This window comes from Triticum aestivum, chromosome 7A (assembly GCF_018294505.1).
Source record: "Triticum aestivum cultivar Chinese Spring chromosome 7A, IWGSC CS RefSeq v2.1, whole genome shotgun sequence".
In the NCBI taxonomy this organism is placed as follows: Eukaryota; Viridiplantae; Streptophyta; class Magnoliopsida; order Poales; family Poaceae; genus Triticum; species Triticum aestivum.
Window position 1 is genome coordinate 109472004 of NC_057812.1, and position 17053 is coordinate 109489056.

The following is a 17053-nucleotide window of genomic DNA, read 5'->3' on the forward strand; positions in this document are numbered from 1 at the left end:
TCAAGAGTCCATTTGGCAAGTGACACGTGCCACATCTACTTCATACATAAAAAGGTGAATCATCTCCTTTACACGTGTCCACTTGTACCTTTCAAGGATGGTATACTACTTGACCCCTCTCTCGTGTGCATACATAGGTGTGAGCGGAGCTACACATTCATTGAGGAGGAGTCCAAGAAGAAGAGAACATCTACACCATCCAAGAGGGAAGCCTGGAAGCGGAGAAGGAAGCGCCAAGAAGAAGGCAGCAGCTCCCGGGCAACCCCGTGCGCACGGGGCCCTCCGACCCCGTGCCCACGGGCCTCCCAGGCTGGCAGTCCTGAAGACCCCATGCGCACGGGTGTGTACCGTGCCCACGGGCCTCCCGGACCCCGTGCGCACGGGCTCATGAGTCGGGTCTCTGGATACCCCGTGCGCACGGGCTCCACTTACCCCATGCACACGGGGCCCCCTGTGCGTGGCTGTTGGGCTTGGCCCTTGTATCCCCATCTCGTCCCTACTTACCCCTTCATCCCTTGGACCTATATATACTCCCCTTCCTCCTTCATTTAGAGGCAGCTAAGAATAGACACAAATCATAGGGCTTACCTCATGTACCTCCCCTTGTGGGATTCCTCTTGAGAGAGAAGACTCCATTGGAGTACAAGACCTCCATTGGGGAAGACTCTAGGGATTCAAGACCCCTTGTGGGAAGGATCTATCTAGATCATCAAGCCCTTATATCCTTCATAGGATTTGGGATGAACTCTACCATGTATCTTGTTTCCCTTTGATTGTTCATGTATCTTGTGTGTTTGTTGGTCTAGTGGATGTGTGATTGGACTTGTTCTTGAGTGTTCCCCTTGTTTTCTCCCTTGTGTTCATCTTGTTCTTGGGGATTCCCCCTCCAATTCATGAAAGATCTCCACTTAGGGTTCCACCCTACAACATTCGTGTTCTTGAGATGTCACGATCTTGATGTATCACGGACTTTGTTAATATAGTCGGATCATATGATGTTTTCCCCTCTCTAACTTGTTGTGATGAATTGAGTTTTTACCTTTGAGATTTTGTTGTTATCGGATTGAATACTTTCCTAGATTTGATAACACTTTATGTATGTCTTGCATATGAATACTCGTGGTGACAATGGGGTATCGTATTGATTCACTTGATATATGTTTTGGCACTCAACTCATGGATTCCCTAGGTGACATTGGGGTAATCTACGCATAGGGGTTGATGCATGTTCTTATCTTTGTTTCTCCAGTAGAAATCTTGGGGCACTCTTTGAGGTTCTTTGTGTTGGATTGAGTATTATGAATCTGAAATTATTTGGTGTTATTTTATTACGAACTCTTGGATAGATCGATTGGAAAGAATAGCTTCGAGGTGGTTTCATACCCTACAAATAATTTCTTCTTATGTTCTCCGCTAGATAGGAAATTTGGAGTGATTCTTTGTCGCACTTTCAGGGGTGGTTATATGATCCAATTATATTAGCACTGTTGAGAGATTGCACTAGCGAAAGTACGGACCCTAGGCCTCATTTTCAAGCATTGCAATACCGTTTTTGTGCCTGTTTACTATTTGCTACCTTGCTGTTTTTATTTATTCAGATTATAAAAATATATTTATACCATCCATACACTTGTATCACCATCTCTTCGCCGAACTAGTGCAACTATACAAATTGCCATTGTATTGGATGTGTTGGGGACACAAGAGATTTCTGGTATTTGATTGCAGGGTCGTTTGAGAGAGACCATCTTCATCCTACACCTCCCACAGATTGATAAATCTTAGGTCATCCACTTGAGGGAAATTTGCTACTGTCCTACAAAACTCGGCGCTTGGAGACCCAATACGTGTCTACCAGAATAAAGTTGCATAGTAGACATCACGGAGCGCAAGCTGGACGGCCATCTCCTCCTCAGGGCTGCATGGAATGAGCTCCGGGTCGACGGATCTGGGGGGTGAAGGACTCAGATCCGCTGCTCGCTATGCCAAAGACGGGCTTGGTGGCGGAGGGTGCAGTGACGGAGCCAGGATTTATGTATAGGGGGGCCCGAGCCAAGTTGAAAAAAAATATGTGCAAAGTGGAAAATAAGTACTCCCTCTGTTCATTTTTATAAGACCTTGAAGACATTTCAGACAATGTACAAAACAACCTATTTTAAGTTGTCTGAAATGACTTACAAAAGTGAACGGAGGGAGTACCATAATAATGTGGTTTTTTCAATGCATAACACAAGTACATTTGTATTAGTTCAATTTTATCCTACAATTGCTAATAAGATAAAAAAAATATTAACAATTTCATCTAAAGATAACATAATTGCTAGTAGTTTCTTATGAATGTATATCATCACGTAATTTCGAAGCAAATAATATTCCATTGGACTAGGATTGGTAACTCGTGCATTAGCCTTGTGTTTAAAAATCATATCAAATCAAACTTTGTGATGTTTGGCGGCGCTTTGCTCTTCATGATCACATCACAAATCAAAAAATCAAATGAAACTAAAAATGAATTAGAATCATTGACCACACCATCAAAATAAAAAAATTCAAATGTATAATTTCAACACGTACAAGATGATAATTGAGAAGGGTAGTACTCAATAATGCTAAACCTTGGCGTTGGACCGCTAGAATATTGAAAGAGCCTAGTCTCCAGGATTTACCCAGTCGCGGTGTTGGTGGCCTGATTAGGCAGCGGCCGCCGCGAGATCTAATCGCCTCAAGTTTTTTTACGGGATCTAATCGCCTCAAGTCATACGTTAATCATGCTAGGGTAAACCTTTTTTAGGTAACTAGAACAATGCATGTGTGTTACAATGGGATATAAATATTCTAGTATGTTAGCTTGTGATTTATCTGTCAATAATAATGTGATTGTGTAAATAAATGTTCATCAAATTCTGCTCGTCAATTACCTTGTATTTTTATTAGAAATTTTATAAGTAAATTAAAGTGAAATTGGTTAAGAAAGTAAGTAAATTAAGATAATTGATTATCATATACATGAAAGGTTGGACGAAGGGTGGTGAGAAGAAAAGTGAAATGAGAATCTTACGTTCTTTTTAAGTAGTAGAGATGGTAAGTAAATTAAAGTGGAATTGGTTCAGGAAGTAAGTAAATTAAGGTGATTGATTATCATGTACATCAAATGTTGGACGAAGGGTGGTGAGAAGTGATGTCTACTACACAACCTTCTTCTTGTAGACGTTGTTGGGCCTCCAAGTGCAGATGTTTGTAGGACAGTAGCAAATTTCCCTCAAGTAGATGACCTAAGGTTTATCAATCCGTGGGAGGCGTAGGATGAAGATGGTCTCTCTCAAGCAACCCTCAACCAAATAACAAAGAGTCTCTTGTGTCCCCAACACACCCAATACAATGGTAAATTGTATAGGTGCACTAATTCGGCGAAGAGATGGTGATACAAGTGCAATATGGATAGTAGATAATGCTTTTTGTAATCTGAAAATATAAAAACAGCAAGGTAACCAATGATAAAAGTGAGCGTAAACGGTATTGCAATGCGTTGAAACAAGGCCTAGGGTTCATACTTTCACTAGTGCAAGTCCTCTCAACAATAATAACATAATTGGATCATATAACTATCCCTCAACATGCAACAAAGAGTCACTCCAAAGTCACTAATAGCAGAGAACAAACGAAGAGATTATGGTAGGGTACGAAACCACCTCAAAGTTATCCTTTCTAATCGATCTATTCAAGAGTCTGTAGTAAAATAACACGAAGCTATTCTTTCCGTTCAATCTATCATAGAGTTTGTACTAGAGTAACACCTTAAGATACAAATCAACCAAAACCCTAATGTCACCTAGATACTCCAATGTCACCTCAAGTATCTGTGGGTATGATTATACGATATGCATCACACAATCTCATATTCATCTATTCAACCAACACAAAGAACTTCAAAGAGTGCCCCAAAGTTTCTACCGGAGAGTCAAGACGAAAATGTGTGCCAACCCCTATGCATAAGTTCACGAGGTCACGGAACTCGCAAGTTGATCACCAAAACATACATCAAGTGGATCACGTGATATCCCATTGTCACCATAGATAAGCACATGCAAGACATACATCAAGTGTTCTCAAATCCTTAAAGACTCAATCCGATAAGATAACTTCAAAGGGAAAACTCAATTCATCACAAGAGAGTAAGGGGGAGAAACATCATAGGATCCAACTATAATAGCAAAGCTCGCGATACATCAAGATCGTGCCGACTCAAGAACATGAGAGAGAGAGAGAGAGAGAGATCAAACACATAGCTACTGGTACATACCCTCAGCCCCGAGGGAGAACTACTCCCTCTTCGTCATGGAGAGCACCGAAATGATGAAGATGGCCACCGGAGAAGGATTCCCACCTCCGGCAGGGTGCCGAAATGGGTCTAGATTGGTTTTCGGTGGCTACGGATGCTTCTTGCGGCGGAACTCCCGATCTATTCTACTCTCCGATGTTTTTAGGGTATATTGATATATATATATGTATGTATATATATATATATATATATATATGCGAAAGAAGTCGGTCAGGGGAGCCACGAGGGGCCCCCGAGGGTGGGGGCGCGCCCAAGGGGCAGGCGCGTGTCCCTGCCTCGTGGCCACCTTCAAGCTTCCCTGACATCTACTCCAAGTCTCCTGGATTGCTTCCGTTCCAAAAATAACTCTCCCGAAGGTTTCATTCCATTTGGACTCCGTTTGATGTTCCTTTTCTTCGAAACATTGAAATAGGCAAGAAAACAACAATTTGGGATGGGCCTCCAGTTAATAGGTTAGTCCCAAAAATAATATAAAAGTGTATAATAAAGCCCAATAACATCCAAAATAGATAATATAATAGCATGGAACAATAAAAAATTATAGATACATTGGAGACGTATCAAGCATCCCCAAGCTTAATTCATGCTCGTCCTCGAGTAGGTAAATGATAAAAACAGAATTTTTGATGTGGAATGCTTCCTAACATATTTCTCAATGTAATTTTTTTATTGTGGCATGAATGTTCAGATCCATAAGATTCAAGACAAAAGTTTAATATTGACATAAAAATAATAATACTTCAAGCATACTAACAAAGTAATTATGTCTTCTCAAAATAACATGGCCAAAGAAAGCTATCCCTACAAAATCATATAGTCTGGCTATGCTCTATCTTCATCACACAAAATATTTAAATCATGCACAACCCCGATGACAAGCCAAGCAATTGTTTCATACTTTTGATGTTCTCAAACTTTTTCAATCTTCACGCAATATATGAGCGCGAGCCATGGATATAGCACTATATGGTGGAATAGAATGGTGGTTGTGGAGAAGACAAAAAGGAGAAGATAGTCTCACATCAACTAGGCGTATCAACGGGCTATGGAGATGCCCATCAATAGATATCAATGTGAGTGAGTAGGGATTGCCATGCAACGGATGCACTAGAGCTATAAGTGTATGAAAGCTCAACAAAAGAAACTAAGTGGGTGTGCATCCAACTTGCTGGCTCACGAAGACCTAGGGCAATTTGAGGAAGCCCGTCATTGGAATATACAAGCCAAGTTCTATAATGAAAGATTCCCACTAGTATATGAAAGTGACAACATAGGAGACTCTCTATCATGAAGATCAAGGTGCTACTTTGAAGCACAAGTGTGGTAAAAGGACAGTAGCATTGCCCCTTCTCTCTTTTTCTCTCATTTTTTTATTTGGGCCTTTTCTCTTTTTTATGGCCTCTTTTTTTCTTTTTTTTCCTTTTTATTTTTCGTCCGGAGTCTCATCCCGACTTGTAGAGGAATCATAGTCTCCATCATCCTTTCCTCACATGGGACAATGCTCTAATAATGATGATCATCACACTTTTATTTGCTTACAACTCAAGAATTACAACTCGATACTTAGAGCAAGATATGACTCTATATGAATGCCTCTGGCGGTATACCGAGATGTGCAATGAATCAAGAGTGACATGTATGAAAGAATTATGGACGGTGGCTTTGCCACAAATATGATGTCAACTACATGATCATGCAAAGCAGTATGACAATGATGGAGCATGTCATAATAAACGAAATGGTGGAAAGTTGCATGGCAATATATCTCGGAATGGCTATGGAAATGCCATAATAGGTAGGTATGGTGGCTGTTTTGAGGAAGGTAAATGGTGGGTTTATGGTACCGGTGAAAGTTGTGCGGTACTAGAGAGGCTAGCAATTGTGGAAGGTTGAGAGTGCGTATAATCCATGGACTCAACATTAGTCATAAAGAACTCACATACTTATTGCAAAAATCTATTAGTTATCAAAACAAAGTACTCCACGCATGCTCCTAGGGGGATAGATTGGTAGGAAAAGACCATCGCTCGTCCCCGACCGCCACTCATAAGGAAGGCAATCAATAAATAAATCATGCTCCGACTTCATCACATAACGGTTCACCATACGTGCATACTACGGGAATCACAAACTTCAACACAAGTATTTATCAAATTCACAACTACTCAACTAGCATGACTCTAATATCACCATCTCCATATCTCAAAACAATCATCAAGTATCAAACTTCTCTTAGTATTCAATGCACTTGTATGAAAGTTTTTATTCTGCCTAAAAGTAAATTGCCATGTTGTTCTAAAGGACTCTCAAAATAATATAAGTGAAGCATGAGAGATCAATTATTTCTATAAAATAAAACCACCGCCGTTCTCTAAAAAGATATAAGTGAAGCACTAGAGCAAATGACAAACTACTCCAAAAGATATAAGTGAAGATCAATGAGTAGTCGAATAATTATGCAACTATGTGAAGACTCTCTAACATTTAAGAATTTCAGATCTTGTTATTTTATTCAAACAGCAAGCAAAACAAAATAAAATAAAATGACGCTCCAAGCAAAACACATATCATGTGGCGAATAAAAATATAGCTCCAAGTAAAGTTACCGATGAACGAAGACGAAAGAGGGGATGCCATCCGGGGCATCCCCAAGCTTAGGCTCTTGGTTTTCCTTGAATATTACCTTGGGGTGCCTTGGGCATCCCCAATCTTAGGCTATTGCCACTCCTTATTCCATAGCCCATCGAATCTTTACCCAAAACTTGAAAACTTCACAACACAAAACTTAACAGAAAACTCGTAAGCTTCGTTAGCGAAAGAAAGTAAAAAACACCACTTCAACGTACTGTAATGAACTAATTATTTATTTATATAGGTGTTAAACCTACTTTATTCCAACTTCTCTATGGTTTATAAACTCTTTTACCAGCCATTGATTCATCAAAATAAGTAAACAACACATGAAAAACAGAATCTGTCAAAAACAGAACAGTCTGTAGTAATCTGTAACTAACGCAAACTTCTAGAACCCCAAAAATTCTAAAATAAATTGCTGGACGTGAGGAATTTATCTATTAATCATCTGCAAAACGAATTAGCTAAATATCACTCTCCAATAAAAATGGCAGCAATTCCCGTGAGTGCTAAAGTTTCTGTTTTTTACAGCAAGATCAAAAAGACTTTCCCCAAGTTTTCCCAACGGTTCTACTTGGCACAAACACTAATTAAAACATAAAAACTCAATCATAACAGAGGCTAGATAAATTATTTATTTCTAAACAGGAGCAAAAAGCAAGTAACAACAATAAAGTTGGGTTGCCTCCCAACAAGCGCTATCGTTTAACGCCCCTAGCTAGGCATGATGATTTCAATGATGCTCACATAAAAGATAAGAATTGTAACATAAAGAGAGCATCATGAAGAATATGACTAGCACATTTAAGTCTAACCCACTTCCTATGCATAGGTATTTTGTGAGCAAATGACTTATGGGAACGATAATCAACTAGCATAGGAAGGCAAAACAAGGATGACTTCAAAACTTTAAGCACATAGAGAGGAAACTTGATATTATTGCAATTCCTACAAGCATATATTCCTCCCTCATAATAATTTTCAGTAGAATCATGAATGAATTCAACTATATAACCATCACATAAAGCATTGGTTTCATGACCTACAAGCATAGAAAATTTACTACTCTCCACATAGGCAAAATTCTTCTCATTCGGAATAGTGGGAGTATCATAAGAAACTCGAATACTACAAATTGTTTCCACATTAAAAGAGTAATATTCAGGAAAAGGGAAATCATAATCATGACAAGTTTTAATATAATCATCACTACTTTTTATAGCATACGTGTCATCACAATAATCATCATAAGTAGCAACTTTGTTCTCATCATAATCAATTGAAACCTCTTCCAAGATAGTAGAATCATTACTAAATAAAGTCATGACCTCTCCAAATCCATTTTAATAATTGTCAAAATAAGATTAAACATCCTCCAAAATAGTGGGATCATTACTTCCTAAAATTGACACTCTTCCAAACCCACTTTCATCAATATAATCATCATAAGTAGGAGGCATGCTATTATCATAATAAGTTTGCATATCAAAACTTGAGAGACTACAAATATAATATTCATTAAACATAGCATCCCCAAGCTTGGGAAAAACATTAATTGCAGCAAATATATTCTCAAGAATGTCATCCTCATCAAACATAGCATCCCCAAGCTTGGGCCTTTTCATATCATAAGCATAATCACTCTCATCATTAATAGTATGGATAGAACCAATAGTATAGCAATTATCATCATCACAATGAGTAATAGGGGCAACGTCCTTTGGGAGGGATACCTTTTCACCTTTTCTCCTTCGTCTTTTCTTTTTCTTCTTCACATTATGTGTGGGTTCAATACTCTTTTTGGAGCTCCTTATTAATGATATTGGTTGATTAGAAGGCTCCTCCTCGTTACCTGATTCATCATAAGAAATAATAGGAGGATATTGGGAAGCCTCTTCCCTTTCATTAGTATTCTCTTCATCCTCTATTTGTTTTCTTTTCCTTATGTAATTGGCAATATAAGGATTTTCAATGCAATTCACCGCCAATACATAAAAATTTCTTCTAGATCAATATCGAGGAATTTCTCAAGGTTATATTCTCGAATATGCTTAGTGATACATTTCATTTCTTCATAACCCAAAAGCAAACTAAGTTCATTATGATGTGCAAGGGAAATCAAATCATCACTATTTTTGGACATGATACGATCATGGAACAATTTGCATCGGAGATTTAAATGACCATGTTCATCGCAAAGTTCACAAGTATGGTGAAGAAATTTTAAATTTTCAGCACAAACATCTAGCCTTTCTTGCAACCATTTAGTTTCCAAATACTTATGCCTCTTGCCAAATCTATCTTCCCTATTTAGTGTGTACTTGCAAACTCTATGCATTCCACAAAAATTGACATGCTTATAAGAGACATTTTCATTATGACTAGTGCAATCATCATTAGTACCATGGATATTCAAGGAGTTCATACTAACAACTGAAAGTGCTAGTGATCGACTAAAGGGGGGGTGAATAGCCGATTTTTATGAAAGTCTTCAAAACATGTAAGTTTTGAAGACAAACAATAGAAATAAACCTATTACCATGTAGCGGAAGGTAGACTACACTAGGCAAACCATAGTCAAGTATTCAATGAAGTGAAAGCACAATGACTAATAGCAGCTAGGCAGTAAGGATCAGGTAGGAAGATATTGTGAAGCCAATCAGAACAAGTAATCACTCAGTGAAGCCAAATGGTGATGCAATCGTACAATGACTTCACAAGGACCAACAGTAAGTAAAGGGAAGGGAAGGATGAAACCAGTGACTCGTTGAAGACAATGATTTGTTGGACCAGTTCCAGTTGCTGTGACAACTGTACGTCTGGTTAGGGAGGCTGAGATTCAACTCAGAAGACCTCGTCTTCACCTTATTCCCCTTGAGCTAAGGACACCCAGTCCTCGCCCAATCACTCTGGTAAGTCTTCAAGGTAGACTTCCAAACCTTCACAGACTTCGTTCACCGGCGATCCACAATGACTCTTGGATGCTCAGAACGCGACGCCTAACCGGCTGGAGGATTCACAGTCCTCAAGTGTAATAAGTCTTCAGATCACACAGACAGGAAGACTTAAGTGATGCCTAACACTCTTTGGCTCTGGGTGGTTAGGGCTTTATCCTCTCAAGGAATTCTCTCTCAAAGGCTTCGAGGTGGGTTGCTCTCAAACGACAAAAGCCGTGCTTTAACTCTGAGCAGCCAACCGTTTATGGTTGTAGGGGGTGGGCTATTTATAGCCACTAGGCAACCCGACCTGATTTGTCCGAAATGACCCTGGGTCACTAAGGAACTGACACGTGTTCCAACGGTCAGATTTCAAACACACACGACAACTTTACTTGGGCTACAAGCAAAGCTGACTTATCCAACTCTGGACAAGATTTGCTCTCATAGTCTTCACTCGAAGACATAGGATTTTGGTTAAGCATCACTTCAGTCATTCTGACTGGTTCTCTTGGACCCCACTTAACAGTACGGTGGTTCCTATGACTCAACAAAGAAAAACACAGAACGACGAAACTGCTAAGTCTTCGCGCTCCATAGTCTTCACGCGATGTCTTCTCTTGTCATAGTCTTCAATGTGAATGTCTTCACATACCACCTTTGACTTCAATGTCTTCATACATTTTTAGGGGTCATCTCTGGTAGGAAAACCGAATCAATGAGGGACTTCTACCTGTGTTATCCTGCAATTCTCACAAACACATTAGTCCCTCAACTAGGTTTGTCGTCAATACTCCAAAACCAACTAGGGGTGGCACTAGATGCACTTACAATCTCCCCCTTTTTGGTGATTGATGACAAACTAGTTGAAGTTTTCAACGGGGAATATAATATGTGAAATTGTAAAGGATAGGGAATTGTCTTCATAAGTTGCAAGGGCTCCCCCTGAAGATGTGCATATAAGTAATTTGCTTTTGGAATGCAAATGCACATGGCAGGTTGTACTTGTGGAGATCCTCTTCAACTTATGATGACAATTCATCATGCATGAAAAGTATGTGAAGATAATGACATGCATAATGAAAAATGGACGTCTGCAAAATGATCTAAGTGCGGAATTTATCGTCGCACATGCGGAATTTATCATCGCATCACAGAATAGCAAATAAGTAGCAGACGACCATCGAGTTTAAGTGTTACAACTCAAAGAACCAAATGTATCAAAACGAGAGTTGTAAACACTAGGCAAAACATAAAGCAACCGCCCATATGGACCCGCTTGAAGACTATCAAACTCATATGCTTCTCCCCCTTTTGTCAGTAAGGACCAAAAAGGTTTGAAGACATAGAGCATCTACTCGTTCCCATGAGGAGTAGGTGAAGCAGCAAGGTCGTCGGTGTTGTTCGGCGGTGCAGACGAACTCGGGGCAGTGTCGATGCGTGCAGAAGTAGGGGCGGTGAAGTGGCATCGTCTTCGTCCTCGATCACTCTGGCATTCACAGTTGCCGCGGAGGAAGAGAACTCAGAGTCTTCAAGAGACGGAGTTCGTCGCAGCACAGTCCTTCTTGGAGGTGTGGAGTCAAACTTGAAACGTTCAGAGAAGCCATCCTCTTGAAGATCATCTTCAGAACACATAAGCGTCAGCCCTTTCCATGTACGCCGACAGGTTTCATGGGCAACAAAGGCATTCTTGGTGGCAAGATTGCGAATGCGGTTGACATCCACCAAGAGGCTTTGCATTTGGCGCTTCAGCCAGTCATGATGCCTATCCTGTTTCTGATGAAGGGCAACCAGAAGCTCTCGGTCATTGAGAACACGAGATCGCTTCTTGGGCCGTTGGGCAATAGTGCTTTCAGTGGCTTCAGTGAGGGCACGATGAGGTGCACGTGTAGTACCAGCCAGAGGATAAACACGAGTGACTGCTTCAACTCCTTCAATGTTTTGAGAGAAACTTTGATGCTCAGCATTCTGAAGACTAAGAGGCTCCTTGGCAGGCTCTGGATAGATGGCTTCAACGGACATATCAACGTCAGGCAGAAAGATCCGATGATTGCGAGCAGAGGGCTGATATGAGACAGCTGAGTGTAGTTTGATCAGCCGCATTATCCATGGAGCGTAAAACTTCAAGCCAAAAAGATCAGATCCTGATGCAGCAAGTTGGCGGATGAAGAAGTCTTGTGCATTGAAGCATTTGCCGTGAAGAATATAAAAGACCAAAGTCTTCATTGCACCTTCCAGCTTTGCATGTGGAGAATGTCCTTTGATGGGCCAGAGAGTTCGCCTGATAATGTGATAGATAGTGCGTGGCAGATACTCAAGGTCTTCAACAAAGAACTCCTTAGGATATGCAGCATCTGGAGGCAAAGGCTTCATCATGCTAAGCATCTGACTCATGTTCGGTTCAGGCTTCTGAAAGATGCTCTCCATAGCTGCACTGTGAAGCTGACAACCAGGTTCATAAAGATCTCCAGGAGTGGGCAGACCAGTGAGCTCAATGATATCAAAGGCTTTGGCTTCGTGATGAACATTGCCGGTCATCCACTCAAGGACCCAAGTCTTCGGATCTCTGTTGTAGCCACGAATGTGAAGAGTGGCATAGAATTGGAGCAGCAACTCTTCGTTCCAGTGCTCTTGGTCGGTGACGAAAGGCAACAATCCAGACTCTTTGAAGCAATCCAGAGCTTCTTCCAAGCAAGGCAGACCAGTTATGGCTTCAGTGTCAAGACGCATATGAGGGAAAATGCGACCTTGATTGTACAGAATGCATGAGTAATAACTTCGCTGCGGATAGCTCCAGAACCGATCAGAAGATATTCTTTCCCTTGAGTAGGGGTTCTTGGCGCTATTGAAGAAGGTGTTGTCTGCTTTGAAGCCGTTGACATTAAAGGATCCGGGTGCTGATGCAGGACCTGGAAACCTGGGCAACCTTGGCATTGGCTTCTGTACCTGAGGCCTGTGCTCAACATGATAGTCAAACTGAGGACCAGCAGCAGGCGCAGGAACAGGAGCAGTAGCATCATTGGCTTCACTGACTTCTGGCACATTGGTTGGTGCAGGCTCCACATTTGCTTCAGCCATGACAACGTCATTGGCTTCATTTGTGTTGGTGGTGGCAGCCTCAAGATTCTCAACCTCCACTTGATGAGTTGGAGGGTCGGGCACATACACGTTCTCCTCGAGAACAGCTTCTTTAGTAATGGGGGGAGTAGGGACACGTTCTTCTTCTCGTGTGTCGTCGGCTGATGCAGCCGGTATGTCTTCAGCAGCTTTAGCCTCAGACTCGGAGACATTCACAGTAGGAGTGGCATCTGGAAACACTTGACGTGCAACAGATTGGTGGGGCACTTCTCCTTCTGGAACGCTCGAAAGAGGGACTTGAGACCTTGGTCCTTTGCGAAGCCTGCGTAACGCTGGCGACACCTCTGGAGATGGAGTTGGCTGGGCCTCAAAGTCTTCTTCTTCTTGCCGGGGTGGTGTGACTTGTTGTTGTGGGTGATCAGCCCATGATGCATCCTGAGAAATTGGCGTCAGAGGATGACCAATGCTGATGAGTTCGCTGTGCGTAAGCACAGGCGATGATACCAAGTTGTGCTCGATCTGAGGAAGAACTACATCATCTTCAACATTGTCATGGTGACCAATGTCTTCAGCAGCGGTGGGATCAGCTGCTGGAATGTCTTCAGCTTCATGAGCCTCTATGGAAGCAGGCTCATGGACAGTCAGTTGGCGCTCTTGTTGTGCAGATGCAGGGCGAACCATTGAGATAGGTTCAACAACTAAGGGCTCTGTGGGAGCAGCCCGATCCTTCTTGGTCTTGCGCTTCTTCTTGGAGGGAGCAGCATCAGAGGCTTCAGGATGTTTCCTCTTTCTCGCTTCAGCCTCAGCAGTCCTCGTCTTCTTCAGTTCTGAAGCGGTTGACCTGACCTTTGGCTTCGAGCCAGTCATGCTGGCTGGGAAGACAATGGGATGTGCTTCCTGCCTTGGTGCTTCGGGTTCGGCCACAGCTGGCTTCTTCTTCTTCTTTGCAGCCATCCTGGGATCGATGCCAGGACGACCAAGAGCCTTGCGCTTCTCAGCCTCATTGTAGGCTTGCACACACTTGTCAGCCAGGCTCTTCATGCGCTCACGAGAACCTTGAGCTTCTTCACGCTTCTTGAGAAAGGCTTCTTTGAGCTCGTGCAGCATGATCTTGAAATTTTTGACCTCTTGCACGCTGAGCTTGGCCATGTGCTTCTTGAACTGAGCTTTCTCAAAGTCGATATTTTGCTTCAGTTCAACGATACGCTGAGCTAGAGCTAGCTCTGAAGCAATGGCGCCATGGAAGGCGACACTAAGGCCAATTGGAAGTTGCAGATCTTCAAAGCTGAGGTTGGGCGTGTCAAACCACTCATCAATGAAGTTGTGGATGATTGCCACGTCAAAGAGAGGCAAATCATTGAAGATTTCTGCTTCTTCTTTGCTCTTGATCAGTTGCTCAAGAGCGTCATCTGCAAGATCTTCATCGCTGGACAGATCAATGGTGTCGTTGCACAGAATAGCAGCAGCAGTCAGTTCTTGGCTGGTGTGTTGCAAAGGCATCTTGACTCTCGAGGGCTTGAAGATGCGTGACAAATCTTCAGACTGCACACTGTCTTCAGGAGGTGCAGTAGCCAGTGGCTTCGCCCGTGAGATTTTTGGTGCTGAGGCAGGCTTTGAAGCTTTAGGCTGCTTCAGTTTCTTTGGCTTCGGCGGTGCAGGCGCTTCATCAGATTCAGCGTCATCTGCAGGCTCATCCACGGCTGTCCCTTGAACCATGATATGAGTGATGAGACCTTCCAGGTTGTAGAAGGGCCCAACAAGATTGGGTTCAGCTTCGCGGGTGCCATCGGCACGGGGAGCAGAGGGACCAGGGTTGAAGTCTAGTCCCAATGACTTCTTGTTCTGCTTCGCCGAATTCTGGGCAAACTGGAAGTTGCGCTTGAACAGATTGTCGTCACGACACCATAGCAATGACGATGGGTCAGCATCCGCAGGCTGTGGTCCACGGACCATGCAGGGATAGAAGCCTTGTTCAATGGCTTCATCTCTGGACCTGGGTTGAAGATTTCTGTATAGGATGTCTCCCCATGGTCGCTTGATGGCATTCTTCTCAGCATATTCCTTGGTCACAAACCTGTACTTGAACCACTGTTCTGCCCAATATCGTCGAATCCATTGGATTCGTGTCTTGCGCTGATTGTAATCCTCTTCTGGATCTGTCTTGTACAGCTCTGAGAGGTCATCGGGCAGATCTCTTGATGTTTCACCTCGACGCTTTCTGCCACCCTTCCTTACTGATTTCTCTGCAGCCATGAACTTTAAACTGAATGGCTTCAACACGTTCAAAGGCTTCAAAGGCTTTCGCTTGCTGGACAAACAGGAACTGGCTTCGGGAGAATTTATATGATGCTGTAAGAATTCTGCAAATGAATGCAGACTATGAGAACCAAGGGATTCTCCCACGGACATGTACCTGTGACAGCATTAAGGTGCGAGGGAAGGGGAAGAGGTCATATGCATTCTCAGAAGATTTTGAAGATAAATCAGTTTAGAAGACATTGACCTCATCGTGCGAAGACATTCACTCATAGATAAGGAGTTGGTTCCAGATTTGTACGAATCCACGGATCAGTACAAGTGAGGAATCTAACTACTTTGTGAAGCATAAGTGAACATACTAGGCATATTATGAGATGCAGTATGAAATAGATCCAACTTGTGTGAATAGAAACTGCTTGTGGTAGAAAGTGATGAATCTATAGGATCAAAGGGGCCGTAAAAAGGAAGTTTTATTTACCACACGAAGAACTGCTAGACGGAGTGGAAGAGGAGGCCGAGCAGTTCGATCGTCCGTGCCCTAACTTGGCGACGGAGGACACCTACGGCGACGGCGGAGAAGACGATGTCCGCGGCCGGCGTGAAGACGGCGTCGGAGAGGTCGCGGCAGCTAAGCGCTTCGTCGCCGGCGTCGTCGAGGGCTAGCGGTGGCGCTAGGGTTTGTGCGAGAGTGGAAGAAAGGATAATGACTGTGGTGAGGCGTGTATTTATAGGGACAGGGACGGCACAGTGTTATTACACAGGTGCCCCTGGCGATTCACATCTGAAGGACACGTGGCCATCATGCAACATATCGGAGGTTGTTCCACGTTCCCACGCACGCCTGGATTGTCGGGTGGTCGTTCCCACTTCTCCGGGTTTCAGGTGAAGGAATTAGCATTGAAAGCGGACTTAATGTTTGTCTCTGTATCTTCTGCTGACAAGGACGCAGAGAAGACATTCGACAGTTTCAAGAGAATGCATATGATTTGGAGAGATAGAGTTTGAGATAGAAAGCATAGAGAGGTTAGGGTCCGATCACATTCACTTAGTTCAAAAGATTCAACAAGAAGACATAGCTATAAGTGAATGTGTAGAGGACAGAACACTAGTATATATATATATATATGTGAAAACAATCAACCACATAGTGAAGATAATCATGAAGACAGTTGAGAATGAAGACAAACCAAATGTGAAGACATAGCAAATGTAACGCCATGGGTGAAACACTTCAAACAGAAGAATTTGGTGGTGGCGTTACCCACCGTATAGGAAGTATTAGACCCAGACACGGCGCACAATTATCGTGGCGCTCCGAAGTCAAATTCCACATTAATGTATTCACACTTAGAATGTATGTCTTCATTGATTGAAGATATACTTTACTTCGTGTGTTGCACATCTAAGTCATCAATATGCATAAGTGTTAGGATGTGTGCCTGATCACAGGACATTTGAGGATTCCAAGATATTTAGCTCACACCGTAACTTGCAAAATCTCTTCTCATCCAAGGGCTTGGTGAAGATATCTGCCAATTGCTCTTCAGTGTTGACGTGTATGATATCAATATCTTCCTTCACAACATGATCTCTGAGAAAGTGATGACGAATTTCAATGTGCTTTGTCTTCGAGTGCTGAACTGGGTTGTTGGCAATCTTGATGGCGCTTTCGTTGTCGCAGTAGAGTGGCACTTGCTTCAGATGAATGCCATAGTCTTTGAGTGTTTGCTTCATCCACAGAAGCTGAGCGCAGCAAGATCCAGCAGCAATGTATTCAGATTCAGCAGTGGAGAGAGATACACAGTTC